The following is a 22,162-nucleotide window of genomic DNA, read 5'->3' as shown; positions in this document are numbered from 1 at the left end:
CTGCCTCTATCTTGTCTATCCCTTTCATTATCTGTTTTAATTCCATTTGTAGAACCGCAAATTTCTTCTCTGTGAGAGAATCTAAGGAAGATTTCAGCCGAACCTGGGATTGTGAGACAGAATCACAGAATTAAAGTGTTTCTGAAAACATACGAGTGAAGGACTGGATCAAATGAATCTCTTGTTCATTTCACCCTGTAGGTCTGAACAGCTTCATTGATCAGCAGGAAGTGGCGCGACTCGTTACTCTGCCCATCTCTCCCAGCAAGGCGCGTCACACAGATCAGTTTCTTGTCAGTTTCACAAACCAGCTTCAGTTCTTCCTGATGTTCCTCACAGTGAAGTTTACTTTCTTTCTCTTTCTGGTTCAGGTTTAATTTTCAGCTTTCTCTGCCAGACTTGCTAAGGCCCGATTGACCCAGGCGGTTGTGTCTGCAAACTCCTCTCTAAATTCCGGGCAGGAGCTCTGTGACCCAATGAACCTCTGTCCAGTCTAACCAGGTCCGCAGAAAGGGTTGAGTGACACACATTTTGCCCCCATAGTGAATGCCATCGTGATATTTGCCAGAGGAACCAACACACCCGAAGTGCAGCAGATTGGAGTTGATTTGCCCAAGACAGAGTCTCGGTATCAAGACTGACAGCGATCCTGTTCAGTTCCGAGTTCTCCAATCTCTTGTTGGAGCCTTGGTGAGGTCACACCTTGAGTATTGTGTACAGTTTTGGTCTCCTAATCTAAGGAAGGACATTCTTGCTATTGAGAGAGTGTGGCGAAGGTTCACCAGACTGATTCCCGGGATGGCAGGACTGACATATGAAGATAGACTGGATCGACTAGGCTTATATTCACTGGCATTTAGAAGAATGAGAGGGAATCTCATAGAAACATATAAAATTCTGACGGGACTGGACAGGTTAGATGCAGGAAGAATGTTCCCGATGTTGGGGAAGTCCAGAACCAGGGGTCACAGTCTAATGATAAGGGGTAAATCATTTAGGACCGAGATGAGGAGAAACTTCTTCACTCAGAGAGTGGTGAACCTGTGGAATTCTCTACCACAGAGAGTTGTTGAGGCCAGTTCGTTAGATATATTCAAAAGGGAGTTAGATGTGGCCCCTATGGCTAAAGGGATCAAGGGGTATGGAGAGAAAGCAGGAATGGGGTTGTTGGGGGAAAACCTCGAGGTCGAAATAAATCTACTCCGAGACTACGTTAGAGAGTTTGAAAACACACACAGTTTATTAATACAAGGTACCAGGGGAGTTGTATAGGCTACAACTCAACTTGGGCTTACAAAAAATGAGTATTTAAAGCCGTAAACTGCAAAGGTCACATATCACTGCTTCTACATCTGTCATTGCCAAAAGAGTCTATGCAAGGAGTTCTTTTTTCGTCTTTGTCAAGCTTACTTCCTCATCTTCGGCCAGTGTCTGGTGTGATTGGTTTCTTTCTTGCTCAGCGTCTTGTGACCTTTTCACAATTGCTTATCTCATTCTGTCATAGTACATTTTCTAAAGCACAGCAATTTCGCACTCACGCGATTAACCCTTCAATCCCTCATTTAGCCGAAACTTTTCACATACATAATTCGAGGCTAACGTATACCCGGTCTTCATGCAGAAATTGGTGAGGTGATGTGCCGGTTCCTGAGCCCCGGGGTCTCCACTCCGGGGTCCAGGTTCCCATCTCCTGTCGCACCTCATTCTGCTGCTTGTAAAACCTCATCAGATAGGTGTTTTGGGCATGTGTACACCACCTTCTGAGACACCGCTAGGTTCTCGTAGTTTGAGGGCGGTTGGGTTACAGGTCTGCTCGATAGTAAAGATGACAGTGCTTTGCTTATGCAACATTTAAGTAACATCCATAGGTAATACAGCATTATTACCACCACCACAAAGGTAACCAGACCTTGGATTAGTGACGTTCCCATAGATCCTAACCACCCTGAGAACCAGTCCCACAACGCGGAGGCTGGTGGTTGCTTAAGCTTTTTAACCTCTTCTTGGATATGCTCTGCCAGGTTGGTAATTTCTTCCGAGCTGTGCGGGATGTATGTACAACATTCGGCCCCGATCAGGGCACAGGTTCCCCCTTTTTCTGCCAACACATAGTCAAGGGCCATCCGGTTTTGCAGAGCTACTGTGCGGAGGGCTACCATCTCTGCATTAACCTTAACTAGGGCTTCAGCTGTATCGCTGGCCACCTGTTCCAGGACGGAAGCCATGCTAATGGATGCCCTTGCCAATTTACCCGCTCCGTACCAGGGAAACGCAATGGCCCAGAATCTTTCAGTCTCCGTGATGGCTCGCCTGGCTCTCCGGTGGAGGTCCTTCAGAGGACCTAGGTGATACATGTAGGGTACGATATAAGCCAGATAACAAGAACCCGTCCATTCTCGGGGCAACCAGGGGTAGGCCCTGTGACCGCACACAAAATGAGTCCCATTGTAGGGTGTACACTTATTTATCGCTGGGGGGTCCCATTGGACCGAAAAGTCACCGTTTCCGTTTAATGACGGGAGTGTCACCCTACCCCCTTCGGCAGGTAAGGTAAGGCTATATGTGTAGTTACTGTACCCCGCAATAGGATCTTCTGGTCGTCCCTGCCTTGTGAGACATAGCCCCCCTCCCTGTCCCTTCTGACACCTTGTTCTCAGAAACGGTGATAGATAGGAATCGTTATAGGTTGATCGTCTCCAATCACTACACTGTTCTGGATTATACCCATGACTTTTAAGTTTTATGGGATTGATTGTAGGGGGATTCCTTCCTCCGAGTGTGTTGGGACATGGACACAGACCCAACTGCTGGCAACATTGGCTTTCTTGTCATAGGTGTATGACATGTACAAAAAGGTGTTCACATACAACTCTCTCTTGGTCCGTGGGGGTACTCTGGCCTGAGTCCTCCCTAGGCTACATATTACAATTACACAAAAAAGCAAACTGCACATAATATCGCGTAACACATTCATCTTGGATCGTCTTTATTTCTTCCGCCGTTTTCTGCTGATGCGTCCGCCTTCAGTTTCCTAGAATGTGTGTGAAAGCAGAGTTATTTGTTTTGTTCGCTTGTGCTGGGGTCGTTGGATTCATATTCTTTGAGCTGAGACCAATGTTTCCGTCGGCCAACCCCACCCATATCTATGCAGGCGCACGTATCTCCGCTAATTAGGACTTCAAATGGGCCAGACCAGCGGGGAGCAAACCCCGTTCGTCCTGGCAGACATTTTACCATTACCTTTGTGCCTACCTGTGGGACCTCCCCTGGTCCTCCAATTCCTTCTGTTTGTCCCTGCCTGCTTGCTGTTCCCTCGCTTCCTTCCTCAACTCCTTAAGTTGCTTGCTCAGTTCCAAGACGTACTTTCTAATCCGATCCCTCAGGGGTCCTACGTCGGATCCCCCAGTTATGATTCCTTCCGGCAGGTGCATCGCCCGGCCTATCATCAACTCAGATGGAGTTAATCCCGTCACTCGGTTAGGAATTGCCCTTTGTCTCATCAAGATTGTGGGTAGTAAATCCGCCCAAGCTTGTCCTGTCTCTTGGATGGCCTTTGCTAGGGCTGTTTTAAGTGTCCTGTTCATCCGTTTCACTATCCCAGAGCTTTGCGGGTGGTAGGGGATATGAAACTTCTGTCTATTACCCAACATAGCACACACCTCCTTCATTATTTGTCCGGTAAAATGGGTTCCCTGGTCCGAATTGTAAAGTCCTGTCCCTGCAGTACAGACTCACACGAGGCACATAGTGAAGTCAAGGGCACTCAGGACCTGCACCTTTATTACACAGCTCTCGAATGCCACACTGGCCTGAGACCTGTCCTTATATACCTGTCTGGGACAGGTATCCAGTGTCTCCTGCAAGTGCACCCCTGGTGGTAAGGTAAGCTTGTGGTTACAGGTCATCTCTAGTTACAGTCATGTATAGCATGGTAAGATACAGTTATGTACAGTAGTGTGAGATACATGACATCACCCTCCCCCAAGGTTGTATTGTCTTTCCAGGTTCAGTCTCTCAGGTGGTCTACACTCTCGCGTGGAGCGTCTTAGTTGTGGTTCAGTTGTTTGCCTTGGTGCCTGTTTTTCTTTCGATGTGATTGCTGGTATCTCGCCTGGGCTGTCTGTTTCGTTCAGTATGATTGTTGGTGTCTCGCCTGGACTGTCTGTTTCATTCATTATGATTGTTGGTGTCTCGCCTGGGCTGTCTGTTGGGGTTGCCCTTTCCTCAGGTTGTTCTCTCTGTCTGTCCACCAGATGTGGTGTGAGTTCCACATTGTAGTCTGCCTCTGGTTCAGCAGTGTTGTTGGTAAATCTACTTTTGACTTGGTCTACATGCCTCTGGCAGGGTTGGCCATTGTCCATTTGTACCACCAGTAGCCTGTTTCCTTCCTTGCCTGTTACTGTCCCTGCAAGCCATTTGGGATCCCTGCCATAGTTTAGCACAAACACTTTGTCCCCAATCTCATTCCAGCTCCCCCTCGAATTCCGGTCATGGTACTCAGTCAGCTTATGGCGCTTTGCCTCAACGATTTCATGCATGTCTGGGAGGATTAATGAGAGCCTTGTCTTTAAGGTCCATTTCATCAATAGTTGCGCGGGGGAAACTCCAGTCAATGAATGCGGATGAGATCTGTATGCCAGCAGCAGTCGTGACAAGCGGCCCTGCAGCGTGGGACCTTGGATTTTGAGCATGCCTTGTTTAATGATTTGCACTGCTCTCTCCACCTGGCCGTTGGAGGCCGGTTTGAATGATGCCGTTTTAACGTGATTTATGCCGTGGTCACTTATAAAATCTTGGAATTCTGCGCTGGTGAAGCACAGACCATTATCACTGACCAATATGTCAGGAATTCCGTGCGTTGCAAACATGGTTGCGAGGCTCTCCACAGTGGTGGAGGTGGTGCTCGAGTTTAAAATGGTGCATTCGATCCACTATGAAAATGCATCTACCACAATGAGGAACATTTTGCCCATGAATGGGCCGCATAGTCTACGTGCACCCGCGACCACGGTTTGGTGGGCCAGGGCCAGGGGCTCAGGGGGCACAAATGGTGCACCGTCGGACACAGAGCTCCAAGTCTGCGTCAATGCCAGGCCACCAGACGTGGGATCTGGCTATGGCCTTCATGAGAACGATCCCCGGATGCTCGTGGTGGAGCTCCCGGACAAATGCCTCTCTGCCTCGCAGAGGCATGACTACTCGGCTGCCCCACATCAGGCAGTCTGCTTGTAGTGATAGCTCATGCATGCGCCTGTGATAGGGTTTTAATTCCTCGGGGCAGGCATCGCGAGCCTCTGCCCAGTCACCGGTTAAGACACATCTTTTTACTAAAGATAACGTGGAGTCGCTGGTCGTCCAGGCTCCGATTTGGCGAGCCGTCATGGGCGAACCTGCAAACTCAAAGGCATTGATTGTTATGACTATCTCACAGTCCTGTTCGTCAGACCTTTCTGTGGTCGCCAGGGGTAGCCTGCTGAGCGCGTTGGCACAGTTGTCTGTGCCTGGTCTGTGCCTTATGGTATAGTCGTAGGACGCCAGCATGAGTGCCCACCGTTGAATGCGCGGCGAGGCGTGGCGTTTATTGTCTTGCTCTCGGATAGGAGGGACGTAAGGGGCTTGTGGTCGGTTTCTAACGTGAACTTGGCCCTGAAAAGGTATCGGTGCATCTTTTTGACACCGTACACGCACGCGAGCGCCTCCTTCTCTACCATTCCATACCCGTGCTCCGCCCGCGAAAGCGACCTGGAGACATAAGCTATGGGTTGTAATTTGCCCGCACTATTGACATGTTGCAAAACGCACCCGACCCCATACGCTGACGCATCGCATGTGAGAACTAGCTTTTTACCTGGATCAAAGAAAGTCAAAATACTGTTGGAACACAGAAGGTTGCGTGCCTTATTGAAGGCGCGTTCCTGGGCGTCCCCCAAAACCAATTGCACCCCTTCCTGAGTAGCACGTGGAGAGGTTCTAGCAGCATGCTTAAGTTCTGCATAAAGTTCCCAAAGTAATTGAGTAGCCCGAGAAAGGCACGCAGTTCTGAGACATTCCGGGGCCTGGGTGCCAGGCGAATTGCTTCTGTTTTGGATTCTGTTGGGTGGATTCCATCAGCGGTAATCCTTCTGCCTAAAAATTCAACCTCGGGCGCGAGAAACAGACACTTGGATTTCTTGACTCGTAGGCCTACCTGATCCAACCGCTTTAGTACTTTCTCCAAATTACGGAGATGGGAGTCAGTATCCCTGCCCGTGATAAGTATGTCGTCTTGAAACACAACCGTCCCCGGGATGGACTTGAGCAGACTCTCCATGTTGCACTGGAATATAGCAGCTGCCGACCTGATGCCGAATGGGCATCGATTGTACATGAAAAGGCCTCGATGTGTGTTGATGATGGTGAGTAGCTTAGACTCTTCGGTCAGTTCTCGCGTCATATATGCAGATGTGAGATCTAGTTTTGAGAAAAGTTTTCCTCCAGCCAATGTGGCAAATAAGTCCTCCGCTCTGGGCAGCGGTACTGGTCCTGTAGGGAGACTCTGTTTATGGTAGATTTGTAGTCCCCACAGATTCGTACGGATCCATCAGGCTTTATGACTGGGACGATGGGACTTGCCCAGTCGCTAAATTCCACAGGTGAGATAATGCCTTCCAGCAGAATCCTGTCCAGTTCATGTTCATGTTCAATCTTTTCCTTCATCACATCGGGCACAGCTCTAGCCTTGTGATGGACCGGTGTAGCATCCTGTGGGGAGGGTGATGTAGATTTTGACTTTATCCCCTTTGAAAGCCCACACCTGGCTGAAAGAGAGGTTCAAATCGACTTAGAACTGTTGAGCAGGAGGTCCGTTCCTCTGACGACATGGCGTGAACATCATCCCATTTCCAATTTAGTTTTGCCAGCCAGCTTCTCCCCAGCAGTGCTGCGAGATCTCCGGGGACAATCCACAGGGGAAGTCGGTTCACTGTTCCTTTGTGTGTGACAGAGAGCATGGCGCTGCCGAGGACTGGGACAATTTCTTCGGTATAGGTCCTTAGTTTGGTGTCGACCCTTGTGAGTTTTGGTCTGTTTCATTTATGCGGCCACAGCTGTTCAAATTGTTGAGCGCCATGAGAGATTGACTCGCTCCCATATCCAGTTCCCTGTTGACAGATATCCCGTTGAGTAGGTCCCTCATCATTATAGGAAGCATCTTGTTGTAAGAGCAGTGGCCATTGATCGTGTTGACCCGCTGTACATCGGTGTCCTGGGTACTGCCCCACTGTCTTCTGGTCCGCTTTCCGACCCTTCCGATTTGTATACCAGCCGAGCTGCTGTTTTTCTGCACATGCGGGCCAGATGCCCTGTATAGTCGCAGTTTCTGCAAACAGCATGCTGAAATTGACACATCCTTGATGAGTGCCTTCCCCCACATCTCCAGCACAGATCGCTTCCATTGTTTCCAAAGGATGAGTTGCGTCTGGCTGATCTCTCTTGAGCTTCTCTCAGTTTGTAGTTGATTGCTCGCATTGTGGGTTGATGAGGTGTGAACGGCCGTTCATGTGGCCCTTGATGGCTTCTGGCACTACTGCCTGCTGTTGAAGGCCTGCTCTCCTGCCTTTGTCTGTGTGTGGGGGTAGCGGCTTGTTTCACGCGTGAACCCCTTGTACCGATGTTTCGTGTGTTATCGTACCCGAAGTGTAGAACAACCTTGTTTCTTCTTCTCCTGTCAAGAATGTCTGTGCAACCAGTGCTGCTGCCTCTAGGGTCAAGTTCTTGGTCTCTATGAGCTTTCGGAATATGCTTGCATGGCCTATTCCTTCAACAAAAAAGTCTCCCAGTACTTCTCTCCTCAGTTCATCGGAGAACTCACATAAACTAGCCAACCTCCGAAGTTCCGCTACGAAGTCGGGTATGCTCTGGCCCACACAGCGTCTGTAGTTGTAGAACCTGTGTCTGGCCATGTGTAGGCTGCTCGCTGGCTTCAGGTGGTCTCTCACTAGTGTGCTCAACTCTTCAAACGACTTGCTTGCTGGTTTCTCGGGTGCCAGCAGGTCCTTCATTAAGGCGTATGTTTTCGAGCCACAGCTGGTCAAGAGATGGGCTCTTCTCTTGTCTGCCTTATCGTCGCCTAACCAGTCTTTGGTTACAAAGCTTTGCTGGAGCCTTTCTATAAAGTCCTCCCAATTATCTCCAGCATTGTATTTTTCATCTGATCCGTTGTTCGCCATTCTGTGGATTCTGTAATCCCGTAACTCGTCGCCACTGTAAAGTCCTGTCCCCTCAGTACAGATTCACACGAGGCATGTAGTGAAGTCAAGGTCACTCTGGATCTGCACCTTTATTTCACAGCTCTGGAATGGCACACTTGCCTGAGACCTGTCTTTATATACCTGTGTGGGACAGGTATGCAGTGTCTCCTGCAAATGCACCCCTGGCGGTAAGGTAAGCTTGTGGTTACAGTTCATCTCTAATTGCAGTCATGTATAGCGTGGTAAGATACAGTTATGTACAGTAGTGTGAGATACATGACAGGAATCGATTTGGATAGGGACGCCCCAACGTGGGATTACTTCCTCTGCCAATATTCGGACCACCGTGAGTGCGGTGCAGTTTCACGTGGCGAACGCTTCTACCCACGGCGTAAACTGATCTATTATTACTAGACAGTACTTCTTGCTCCTTGAGGATGGTAACGGTCCCGTGAAGTCTATCTGTATACACTCCCACGGCCCCCTTGGTCGTGGTTGGAGAGCCATTCTAACCTTAACAGCCTTTCCTGGGTTGTGCTGGGCACACGTGACACATTGCTGACAGTACTTAGCTACGTCCCGTCCCATTTCTGGCCACCACCAATCCCCAGTTATGTTTGTTATCATGATGTTCCATCTGACATGACTGATGCCGTGGTGTAGTTCCATGAGCATTTGTCGAATACAAGCCGGGGCTATCACCTTCCCATCTTTCCTCCATACGAAGTCGTCACCCTGGCTCCCTCCTTTTGTGCCCCAATCTTTCTTTTCTTCATCACTTACATCGGCATGCAATCTCACAATGTCTATATCTTCCCTGGTAATGATAGTACACACAACTTCTTCCTGCACTTCTAATGATATACTTGCTTCCTGTGCCGCTTTATCCGCTGCTTCATTGCCCCGTTGGACATTATTTACTACTTTCTGGTGAGCCTTAACCTTGATCACTGCTGCCTTTGCGGGTTTACTGGCGGCGTCTAATAGTAGTCTGATTCGGCCCTCATGTTTGATAGCCTCCCCGCCCGAAGTGACGAACCCTCTCCTGGCCCAGGCAGTCATGTAGTCACGGACTACCACGAAGGCATAGCGGCTATCCATATTGATATTTGCCCGCCGGCCTTCGGCCAGTTGGAGGGCTTCAATCAGGGCAGTGAGTTCAGCTATTTGAGCCGACAGTCCTCTGTCTAACCTTCCCTTTCAGACAGTGTTTAGCACTTCGTCTACCATCGCCCATCCCGTATGCGGGGTCCCCTGAATATATTTCCGGGACCCATCTACGTACAGGATCAGCTCGGGGTTTTCAAGGGGAATCTCATTTATGTGTCCCGGTGAGTCCTCCCATTCCTGTGACTGGCACTCATGAGGCTCACCCGCGGATAAGAGGCCCTCTGCCGGGTTCTCCCCCCGTGTCTCGTACAATTTTTACGGACCCATCTAAGGGAAGTAATACTGCTTCCCATTTGTCCCGGCGGACGTTGGACACGGAGCGCAATTTCCCGGTGTTGAGCATTTCCACCAAGGTATGTTTGCTATGTAGTATAACCTCCCCTGTCATTACTACTGGCTCACTAACTTTCACCGCCCATGTTGCGCAGTCCAAGGCTGCTACACATCTTACAGACCGCCTGCCACAGGCGACTCTTGGGTGGAATAGTACGCTACTGGGCGGGCTCAGTCTCCATGCATTTGAGTAACTATTGCTCCGTAAAACCCGCCCTCGTTTTCACAATGAATGTGAAACGGTGCGTTCATATTTGTCAGTCCTAGGCCTGGTGCCGACATCAGGGCTTCCCTTATCTGGCCGTATGCTGCTTCTTGATCCGGGCCCCACTCCACACTTTCTAGAGCTGGTTTTCCTCCCTTAACTAGTCTCTGTATGGGTTCCGCGATTGCCGCGAAGTTGGCTATAAAGTTCCTACAGTCAGGGCATAATGTGAATTGCTTCCTTTCTGTCGTGGGGCATTGGTTTTGTCCCCTGCGACAGTTGGTGTCCCAAGTACTGTACCTTCTTCAATCCGATCTGAGCTTTCTTGGGGTTTACCTTAAATCCCGCTTTCTTTCAGGCTTCTAGGGTTTCTATTAGAGCCCCCATATGTCCTCTCTCGTCCTCTGAGGCAATCAATAGATCTTCCACATATTGGAAGATGGTCCTTCGGTAGGGGGCTAAATCTACGGTCTCCAAGGCTCGACTCATAGTTCGGTGAAATATGGCCGGACTATTGTGAAAACCCTGGGGCACTCGTGTCCAAGTGTACTGCCTATCCCCGACTGTAAATGCGTATTTATCTTGGGACTCCTGGGCTAATGGTATGGACCAAAATCCATTAGCTATATCTAAGACCGTGAATATTTTATGTTCTGGTTTCAGTCCATTAAATATGGTCGCTGGGCTTGCGATGATGGGGTGCTGGCGGGGAGTTACTTTACTTAACGCCGTATAGTCTGTGGTCAATCGGTATGACCCATCTGGTTTCTTTACGGACCAGGTTGGCGAGTTCGTAGTGCTTTCGGCTTCCCGAAGGACACCGCTCCACAAGAGGCCCTGCACTATTTGTTTTACGGCCTCTCGGGCTTCAGGTTTAATGGGGTATTGCTTATGAGGAGGGTGTTCAGGCCCAGGAATGACCACTTGGTTTTTACCAGCCCACAATCCTGCTTTGATTGAGCCCACACTTCCCTCATTTGTTCGCATAATGGGCCGTAGTCTCCTGCTGTATCCCAATCTCGGGTGAGAAGTTGCACACTTCCGACCTTTGCGTGATTGTGCAAATTAGTCTGTTCCCCGTGCGTCGTGATTTTGCGTCCTCCCTTATTTCTCCAAACTATTCTCTTATTCTATGGGTCTATTATTGCACCTAACTCTTCCAGGAGGTCGATCCCCACTATGGTCCCTTCTGCATTTGGACATACATAAAATTGTGCCGGGATCAGAATACGGGCTATCTCCAATAGAATTACTTCACTCTGGTGGGCTGTGGTGGCTGATCCTCCCACGCCAGTTATATAGACTACATGTTTAGTTGTGGGTAAGGGAATATCTGTCATAGATACCGAGGCTCTGGTATCCACTAACATATCACACTGCCGGCCCCCTAACAGCGCTGTTATGTGAATACGCAAATCCTCTCCCTGCCCCACGGGGGCCTCTGGCCTTCAGTCCCTTCCTAAGTCCCTCAGCGCTGTGATTAGCTGCTGTCGGTTCATCTCCTCTACTCTAAGGCCTGACTGACTATTTCTTTTCTCCTTGGGCGCCCAACATTTATCAGTGGCATGTCCCTTTTTCCCGCAATTGTCACATCGGACGGTTGGCCTTTTGGGGCCCCTACAGTCGGCGGAAAAATGACCGGTCTTGCCACAGTTGTAGCATTCCCCTCGGCCCGCACTCCTACTACTCTTAGCCGCGGCCACTTCTTGTTTTATTCCCCCAGAGTTAATGTGGCATGCCCACCGGACAGCTTGGTCATAGGTGTCCACCCCCATTTTTAAGATCTTTTGTCGGTTGGTCGAAAGGCCGTCCTTAAACATTTTCACGAAGACTGGGTCGTCTCTGTTCGGGGCCACCTGTCCCGAGGATTCTTGGTATTGGAACCATAACCTCTCTCCGTAGTCATTGGCGTTTTGTCCCTTTTTCTGGCGGGTCTGTATTATCAATCCCCAATTTGGAGTGGATGCTCCCATTAAGGCCTGTACAGCCTGGACGAACCCCGTTCTGACAGCGTCCCGTTGTGTCCTTGTGGCACCCACGGCAGGTATCCATGTGCCGTCACTGTGAGGGGGTGCTCGCCCTGTCCACCGGTCCTTTGGACACTTAGCCCAAACTATTTGGTGGACATCTCGCTCATACATATTGTGAGTCTCATACAATTCTTCTAACTTTTGCCAAAATTCTACAATTCTCTTCCGTGGTTGTAGACTCCCCAAATCCTGATTCATCATTCGTTTTTCTGTGGGGGTGAAAGTGTAGTATTGATATCGGGGGTTCCCTCCCTGTACCCTAAGAGAGGCTGTCCTTTCTGTATTTACTGAATTTGACCCTTCCATCTCGGTCTCCTCATCAAAGGGAGAAGCCGAGGCTGCTACTGCGGCAACATAAGTCAGAGGGAGGTCACAATCTGATCCCCCCACTTACCGGTTTGCAGATGAAGTATAATGTGGATAAATGTGAGGTTATCCACTTTGGTGGTAAAAACAGAGAGACAGACTATTATCTGAATGGTGACAGATTAGGAAAAGGGGAGGTGCAACGAGACCTGGGTGTCATGGTACATCAGTCATTGAAGGTTGGCATGCAGGTACAGCAGGCGGTGAAGAAAGCAAATGGCATGTTGGCCTTCATAGCGAGGGGATTTGAGTACAGGGGCAGGGAGGTGTTACTACAGTTGTACAGAGCCTTGGTGAGGCCACACCTGGAGTATTGTGTACAGTTTTGATCTCCTAACTTGAGGAAGGACATTCTTGCTATTGAGGGAGTGCAGCGAAGGTTCACCAGACTGATTCCCGGGATGACAGGACTGACATATCAAGAAAGACTGGATCAACTGGGCTTGTATTCACTGGAGTTCAGAAGAATGAGAGGGGACCTCATAGAAACGTTTAAAATTCTGACGGGGTTAGACAGGTTAGATGCAGGAAGAATGTTCCCAATGTTGGGGAAGTCCAGAACCAGGGGACACAGTCTAAGGATAAGGGGTAAGCCATTTAGGACCGAGATGAGGAGAAACTTCTTCACCCAGAGAGTGGTGAACCTGTGGAATTCTCTACCACAGAAAGTAGTTGAGGCCAATTCACTAAATATATTCCAAAAGGAGTTAGATGAAGTCCTTACTACTCGGGGGATCAAGGGGTATGGCGAGAAAGCAGGAATGGGGTACTGAAGTTGCATGTTCAGCCATGAACTCATTGAATGGCGGTGCAGGCTCGAAGGGCCGAATGGCCTACTCCTGCACCTATTTTCTATGTTTCTATGTTTCTATGTTTCTATACCGCTCTCTCCATTTCTTATTCTCGGCTTCTGTCTCCTTACTTTTCTGTACTAATTGTTTGGTTTTACTTTGTAACACACATAACTGATGTACTAAAAGTACTCCGGCTTTCTTTGCCTTTTTCTGTTTCTGTTTCTCCCACCAATTCTTTTGCTCCTTGGGGACAGCTGAGGGATCCCAACCGTCTTTAATCATTTTATCTATTAAGCCCTTCTGGTCGTCTGCATAGAACCTACTAAGAGACCCTCCCGGTCCCCATTCAAGGTCTTCCCCCGAAGCCATTATGTGATCTGACCTTCCCTCGCTTCCTCTGCGAATGAGTCTCTTCACGCGGGCCTTCTTCTACTCTGTCACTTATTTATTGCGATGGGATTATCCCTCAACTCTCACACCAGTTCATGCGTATCACACAGTCACTCACAGGTTTCCGCTGTCACTTTGTCCTCCCTTCGACCTTAATCCTTGGCCATCACATGGGGCATTTTCCCTCTTAATTCCGGCTCAAGTTAGGTGATTGAGATAGTTTGTGACAACTGAAGTGACGGGGACACTCGTTTCTCTCACACACCACTTATCTTACTTATATTCTACTTTATTTCTACTCACTGTGTCTGTTATCAAACCTCTCCGGGTCTCACTTATTCGTTGGGTGTCTGCCAGCTCGACGTTCCAATTTCTGGGATGTTGTGAAATCCGACCTTATCCCCGTACGTTCGAGTCTCGGTCAGGAGGGCTTACCGGTACACCCTGCTCGCAGCGCCAAACCTGTTGGGGGAAAACCCCCGAGGTAGAAATAAATCTACTCCGCGACTACGTTAGAGAGTTCGAAAACACACACCGTTTATTAATACAAGGTACCAGGGGAGTTGTATAGGCTACAACTCAACTTGGGTTTACAAAAAATGAGTATTTAAAGTCGTAAACCGCAAAGGTCACATATCACTGCTTCTACATCTCTCATTGCCAAAAGAGTCTACGCAAGGAGCTCTTTTTCCGTCTTTGTCAAGCTTACTTCCTCATCTTCGGCCCGCGTCTGGCGTGATTGGTTTCTTCCTTGCTCAGCGTCTTGTGACCTTTTCGCAATTGCTTATCTCATTCTGTCATAGTACATTTTCTAAAGCACAGCAATTTCGCACTCACGCGATTAACCCTTCAGGGTACTGAAGTTGCACGATCAGCCGCGATCATATTGAATGGTGGTGCAGGCTCGAAGGGCCAAATGGCCTACTCCTGCACCTATTTTCTACGTTTCTATGTTCTCCACCATTACTCTACTTATATCGGTCTGTGGGCACAGCACTGTCTTAGTGTCACTCATATTGGATTATGCCGAACAATTCAAAGCAAGCCACACACTGCAGCTTATATCAAACCTTAAACACTAATGGCGAATCCTAATGTATACACATATATCCCACGTGATTGTGGCATTTTCTCGCTAATTTTTCCCCAACTATGGCCTTGGAACGTGTAATCAAACAATGAGACTGAATGAAATCAATTTTGAGAAGGAGATTTGATCAGATCCAAGGATAAGAATATTTAAAAATCAGAGTGTTTTACAGCACAGAAGGAGGCCATTCGGCCCATCGTGCCTGTGAACCTTCAGAAAAAGTCGCCAATTCTTGGGCCAATTTAATGGGGAAAATCTTTCCTGCAGCACTGATATCCTGCCAGCAGGTGGCAGCGGTGCACCGTGTAACAATTGTGATCAGACACTGTCTCAGGGACTGGGAGGGCAGCACTGTCTGAGATGTGAATCCACAGACCCAAACTCCCCGGTACACAGGGTGTGTATCCCGAGAATCTTTCCTATCTCCCAAAAATAAACTTCATTGGCTCAGACATATATAAAACCAGCTCTAAATACATTCCGTGCTGTATAAAGTCATCTTGGAATACAAGTCACCTTTTCAATGCATCAGTGCTCTCTCCCTCAGTCACTCCATGTGGCAGCGAGTTTTGATTCTCACCACTAAAGAAATTCCTCCTAATTAAGGAGAAAAGACACAATTCCAAGTCCTTCCTGTTACGTTCAGAATAACTCCACAAGACTGTACATCTTAAGCTCAAACTGTTGTGACCTTGGTCTTTTTATTGTAACTCCAGAGTAAGGAGGTAGCATGGTAGACTGCCTTTTATACCTGCTTGACCAGGGCGTGCAGGTGACCCTTGGGTCTCCCACAGGTGCACCCCCTGGTGGCAAGTCTTACACTTAGGTTTACATACATAACATCACTCTCCCCCAAAGTCTTATGTACAAGTTATTTACAAGTTGTGGCGATCCAGGGCTCTGTGTTACCGGGTTGATGGCCTGAGTTGAAGTCCTGGTATGGGTGAGTCAGTCGGATCATTGTTGCGCTGTGATGTGGCTGGTCTGATCGGACTGTCGGGCATGGTGGGTTCATCCTCGTGGTTGACCGTGAGGTCGATTGCTGGTTGGGTGTGTGTGTGTGGATCAATGATGGTAATGTCCTCTTCAAACTGTTCTTGGTTGTCAGTGAACCGCAGTTTGGTCTGATCCAAGTGCTTTCTGCACGTTTGTCCATTCAAAAGTTTGACAACAAACACTCTATTCCCCTCCTTGGCTAAAACAGTGCCAGCATTTGGGACCATGACCGTAATTAAGGACAAACACAGGGTCATTAACCTCAATGTCACGTGATACAGCCGTGCGATCGTGGTACACGTTATGCTGGTGATGCCGGGTTTCTACATGATCATTGAGATCCGGGTGGACTAAGGAGAGCCTAGTTTTGAGTGCTCTCTTCATTAGTAATTCTGCAGGGGAACCCGGGTAAGCGAGTGGGGTCACGTGTGATAGCTGAGAAGAATCCGAGATAGCCGGGTCTGCAGGGAACCGTCCGTCACACGTTTCAAGCTCTGCTTGATAGTTTGGACTGCCCGTTCCACTTGACCATTGGATGTGGGCTTAAACGGGGCAGACCTGACATGCTTGATACCATTGCGGGTCATAAACTCGCTGAATTCCGAGCTGGTGAAGCACGGCCCATTGTCACTAACAAGGACGCCGGGCAAACCATGGGTGGCGAACATGGCCCAGAGGCTTTCAATGGTGGCAGTGGACGTACATGACGACATTATTGTACATTCAATCCATTTAGAGTAAGCGTCCACTGCTACTAGGAACATCTTTCCTAGAAAGGGGCCAGTGAAATCTACGTGGGCCCTTGACCACGGTTTGGAGGGCCATGACCACAGACTCAGTGGGGCCTCCCTTGGTGCATTGTTCAACTGTGAGCAAAGTGTTACATTGGTGTACACATGACTCCAATTCCGAGTCAATGCCGGGCCATCAAACGTGTGACTTGGCGATAGCCTTCATCATGACTGTGCCAGGTTGGGTGCTGTGAAGGTCGCGTATAAACGTTTCCCTGCCTTTTTTGGCAAAATCACACGATTCCCCCATAGGAGGCAGTCCGAATGGATGGGCATTTCATCCTTGCATTTCCCCTGGGACCGCCGACCAGCTCCCATTGAGGACACAGTTTTTTACTAGTGATAGCACCGGGTCCTGGCTAGTCCAGGTCCTGATATGGCGAGCCGTGATGGGTGACCCCTCGCTCTCAAAAGCATCCATTACCAGGAGCAAGTCTGCGGGCTGCGCCATTTCCACCCCGGTGGTGGGCAATGGTAGCCGACTGAGAGCATCCGCACAGTTCTCAGTGCCTGGTCTGTGGCGGATTACATAGTCATACGCAGATAACGTTAGTGCCCATCTTTGGATGCGGGATGAAGCATTGGTGTTAATACCTTTGCTTTCTGAGAACAACAAAATGAGCGGCTTGTGGTCAGTTTCGAGCTCGAACCGGAGCCCAAATACGTATTGGTGCATTTTCTTAACCCCGTATACGCATGCTAATGCCTCTTTCTCAACCATACGGTTGGCTCTTTCAGCCTTAGATAAGCTTCTGGATGCATATGCAGCCGGTTGCAGTTTGCCTGACCCATTGGCTTGCTGTAACACACAACCGACCCTGTACAAAGATGCATCACAAGCTAGTACTAAACACTTACATGGGTCATACAATGCAAGTAACTTGTTAGAACATAGCAGTTTTCTGGCTTTATTAAAGGCTGTTCCTAGAGATTTACCCCAAATCCAGTCGTCACCTTGCGTAGCAACAAATGCAATGGTTGCAGCAAAGTGCTCAACCTCGATAGAAAGTTGCCAAAGTAGTTGAGGAGTCCCAGGAACGAACACAGCTCCGTCACATTCTGTGGTCTGGGTGCATTCTTGATGGCCTCCGTCTTGGAGTCCGTGGGTCTGATGCCGTCCGCCGCAATCTTTCTCCCCAGAAATTCAACCTCTGGTGCCAGGAAAACACACTTGGAGCGTTCAGCCTGAGAATCTCTTCCAGGTTGTGCAAGTGTTCGGTGGTGTAGCGACCAGTGATCAAGATGTCATCTTGGAACACCACGGTGCGCGGAACCGATTTCAGCAAACTCTCCATGTTCCTCTGGAAGATGGCTGTCACTGAACGAATCCCAAGGGGGCATCTGTGGTATATGAACAGTCCTCTGTGTGTGTTGATGCATGTCAATCTTTTTGAAGGTTCAGCCAACTCCTGTGTCATGTAAGCAAAGGTTAGATCCAGCTTGGTGAACGACTTCCTCCCTACTAGTGTTGCAAACAGGTCATCTGCTTTGGCTAGTGGGTACTGGTCCTGCAACGAGACTCGGTTGATCATTACCTTGTTGTCCCCGTAGAGTCTGACCGTCCCATCGCTCTTCAACACCGGCACAATCGGACTGGCCCACTCGTTGAACTCGACTGCCGATGTGATCCCCTCTTGTTGACGTCTGTCCAGCTCGATCTTAGAAACATAGAAGCATAGAAAATAGGTGCAGGAGTAGGCCATTCGGCCCTTCAAGCCTGCACCACCATTCAATAAGATCATGGCTGATCATTCCCTCAGTACCCCTTTCCTGCTTTCTCTCCATACCCCTTGATACCTCTAGCCGTAAGGACCTTATCTAACTCCCTCTTGAATATGTTCAATTAACTGGCATCAACAACTCTCGGCGGCAGTGAATTCCACAGGTTAACAACTCTCTGAGTGAAGACGTTTCTCATCTCAGTCCTAAATGGCTAACCCCTTATCCTTAGGCTATGTCCCCTGGTTCTGGACTTCCCCAATATCAGGAACATTCTTCCTGCATCTAACCTGTCCAGTCCCGTCAGAATTTTATGTTTCTTTGAGATCCCCTTTCATCCTTCTAAACTCCAGTGAATAAAGGCCCAGTCGATCCAGTCTTTTCTCATATGTCAGTCCTGCCATTCCGGGAATCAGTCTGGTGAACCTTTGCAGCACTCCCTCAATAGCAAGAACGTCCTTCCTCAGATTAGGAGACCAAAACTGAACAAAATATTCCAGGTGAGGCCTCACTAAGGCCCTGTACAACTGCAGTAAGACCTCCCTGTTCCTTTACTCAAATCCTCTAGCTATGAAGGTCAACATACCATTTGCCTTCTTCACCGCCTGCTGTACCTGCATGCCAACTTTCAATGACTGATATATCATAGAAACATACATAGAAACATAGAAAATAGGTGCAGGAGTAGGCCATTCGGCCCTTCTAGCCTGCACCGCCATTCAATGAGTTCATGGCTGAACATGCAACTTCAGTACCCCATTCCTGCTTTCTCACCATACCCCTTGATTCCCCTAGTAGTAAGGACTTCATCTAACTCCTTTTTGAATATATTTAGTGAATTGGCCTCAACAACTTTCTGTGGTAGAGAATTCCACAGGTTCACCACTCTCTGGGTGAAGAAATTCCTCCTCATCTCGGTCCTAAATGGCTTCCCCCTTATCCTTAGACTGTGTCCCCTGGTTCTGGACTTCCCCAACATTGGGAACATTCTTCCTGCATCTAACCTGTCTAACCCCGTCAGAATTTTAAACGTTTCTATGAGGTCCCCTCTCATTCTTCTGAACTCCAGTGAATACAAGCCCAGTTGATCCAGTCTTTCTTGATAGGTCAGTCCCGCCATCCCGGGAATCAGTCTGGTGAACCTTCGCTGCACTCCCTCAATAGCAAGAATGTCCTTCCTCAGGTAGGAGACCAAAACTGTACACAATACTCCAGGTGTGACCTCACCAAGGCCCTGTACAACTGTAGCAACACCTCCCTGCCCCTGTACTCAAATCCCCTCGCTATGAAGGCCAACATGCCATTTGCTTTCTTAACCGCCTGCTGTACCTGCATGCCAATCTTCAATGACTGATGTACCATGACACCCAGGTCTCTTTGCACCTCCCCTTTTCCTAATCTGTCACCATTCAGATAATAGTCTGTCTCTCTGTTTTTACCACCAAAGTGGATAACCTCACATTTATCCACATTATACTTCATCTGCCATGCATTTGCCCACTCACCTAACCTATCCAAGTCGCTCTGCAGCCTCATAGCATCCTCCTCGCAGCTCACACTGCCACCCAACTTAGTGTCATCCGCAAATTTGGAGATACTACATTTAATCCCCTCATCTAAATCATTAATGTACAGTGTAAACAGCTGGGGCCCCAGCACAGAATCTTGCGGTACCCCACTAGTCACTGCCTGTCATTCTGAAAAGTCCCCATTTACTCCTACTCTTTGCTTCCTGTCTGACAATCAGTTCTCAATCCATGTCAGCACACTACCCCCAATCCCATGTGCTTTAACTTTGCACATTAATCTCTTGTGTGGGACCTTGTCGAAAGCCTTCTGAAAGTCCAAATATACCACATCAACTGGTTCTCCCTTGTCCACTCTACTGGAAACATCCTCAAAAAATTTCAGAAGATTTGTCAAGCATGATTTCCCTTTCACAAATCCATGCTGACTTGGACCTATCATGTCACCTCTTTCCAAATGCACTGCTATGACATCCTTAATAATTGATTCCATCATTTTACCCACTACCGATGTCAGGCTGTCTATAATTCCCTGTTTTCTCTCTCCCTCCTTTTTTAAAAAGTGGGGTTACATTGGCTACCCTCCACTCCATAGGAACTGATCCAGAGTCAATGGAATGTCGGAAAATGACTGTCAATGCATCCACTATTTCCAAGGCCACCTCCTTAAGTACTCTGGGATGCAGTCCATCAGGCCCTGGGGATTTATCGGCCTTCAATCCCATCAATTTCCCCAACACAATTTCCCGACTAATAAGGATTTCCCTCAGTTCCTCCTCCTTACTAGACCCTCCGACCTCTTTTATATCCGGAAGGTTGTTTGTGTCCTCCTCAGTGAATACCGAACCAAAGTACTTATTCAATTGGTCCGCCATTTCTTTGTTCCCGTTATGACTTCCCCTGATTCTGACTGCAGGGGACCTACGTTTGTCTTTACTGTTAGCGTTAGTGTTTTCTCAGAAGAATCACTCAACACTCAGAGTCGGTTCCAACGCCTGGTGGCCTTTATTACGCTCAGCGGGGAGGAAAACTCAGGACTGTATCCACGTTTCTCTCCACAGAACAAAGGGTTACATTCACTTTTATATGTTTCACAACAGTTACAAACAGTTTACTATAGTTACACAGCCCATCACGGCTGGACACAAGCCAATCACAACGATTATAGATTACATATAGGTTCTTTTAACCCAATAGAATTCCCCTAGTGTCTCGGGAACCATATGTTCGTCTCTTGTCAGCTTGGGCTGATTGATAACTTTACTACAGGAGATAGGTTCTCTCACTAGTTCTTTCTTCTTGGAGAAATAATTGGTTTATAACCTTGTTTACAGGAGATGGGTTCTCTTATCTCTTTCTTCCTGGGGAATTAATTGGGGAATACGGGAGATGGGTTCTCTCCTTATTATTCTTATCCTGCATCCAAGGCATTCCTATAGTGGGCCTCACAGGGTTATTGCTCGGTCATTGAACATTCAACAGTTCACAGCTTGACTACCTGATTTCCCATCATGCCTGGGCAGCCATTTTATGTGTGGCCACTTTAAACTTATATGCGGTTAGATATATCTAGCAGGTGCCTAATGCCTAGTATTCTGGTATATTCTAAAGGTACCTACCTCCTACAACAACTCCCCCTTTCGGTAAAGGGACTAGTCCTAGTCCCCTTTTAACCGACCATTCTACCTTTATTAGATTTTTTATTGTGCACAGCCCGGTACTCCCTGCCTCAACGTGCTGGCCAGTCATGCGGTTTCAGGAGTCCCGGTTGCTTAAATCGAATTGACAAAGGCTAAATCCTCCTGGCCCCTTATAAAACCGGCTTGTTTAGTATCCGGGGAACGGTGATTTGTCCGTCTTCGTTGTGCGTGGTGTCTGCATGCCTGGCAGGCCATTATGCCCCATGTTATTGCTAAGATCAATTGTATCCTGACCAGTATGTGTGAAATTATTCGAATCCATGAGTGGATGTTCACATTTATTCCCCAGTTCCAGACCTTTCTCCACCAACTCTGACTTTGTAAGTCTACCTCGGTATCTTCTTCCAGTACTTTGATTTTAGTTTGTAGTTGGTGGTAGAGCTTTATGGATTGACCCACTCTGAGCCTCAACTCTCGTAATACTTCGGTTAGATGTGGGATAGGGATCCGATCTGGCTCGTCATAATCCTGTAAATGATCATGGAGCTGATCGGTTACCTCAATAACTTCGGACTTCCGGCGCCTAACCTGGGTGATATGCGCTTGCCCGATCGTGACAGGTCGTAGTGGTGTAAAGCAAAAGTTTGGCTGTGGTATAGGGCACTGCAGGTCATTATACTGGAATGAACGCTCAGTAGTAGAGACGCAGTATCTTCCCTTCCCTCCGTAGCCTGCCCTCGCGAAGTGCATGTGTGCGGGCACTATTTCTAGTACACACCCATCGGTTCGGTTAAACTCGCACTCGTCTAGCTCCCCTCGGCCCACCGGGTGAGGGCATACTGTGATCTCCCCCCTTTGCTTGCAATCTGTTAGGGAAATCCCGG

The sequence above is a fragment of the Pristiophorus japonicus genome, unplaced genomic scaffold, assembly GCF_044704955.1.
Source record: "Pristiophorus japonicus isolate sPriJap1 unplaced genomic scaffold, sPriJap1.hap1 HAP1_SCAFFOLD_371, whole genome shotgun sequence".
Lineage (NCBI taxonomy): Eukaryota > Metazoa > Chordata > Chondrichthyes > Pristiophoridae > Pristiophorus > Pristiophorus japonicus.
The sequence above is the reverse complement of the archived record's forward strand: the minus strand, read 5'-3'. Positions refer to the sequence as shown.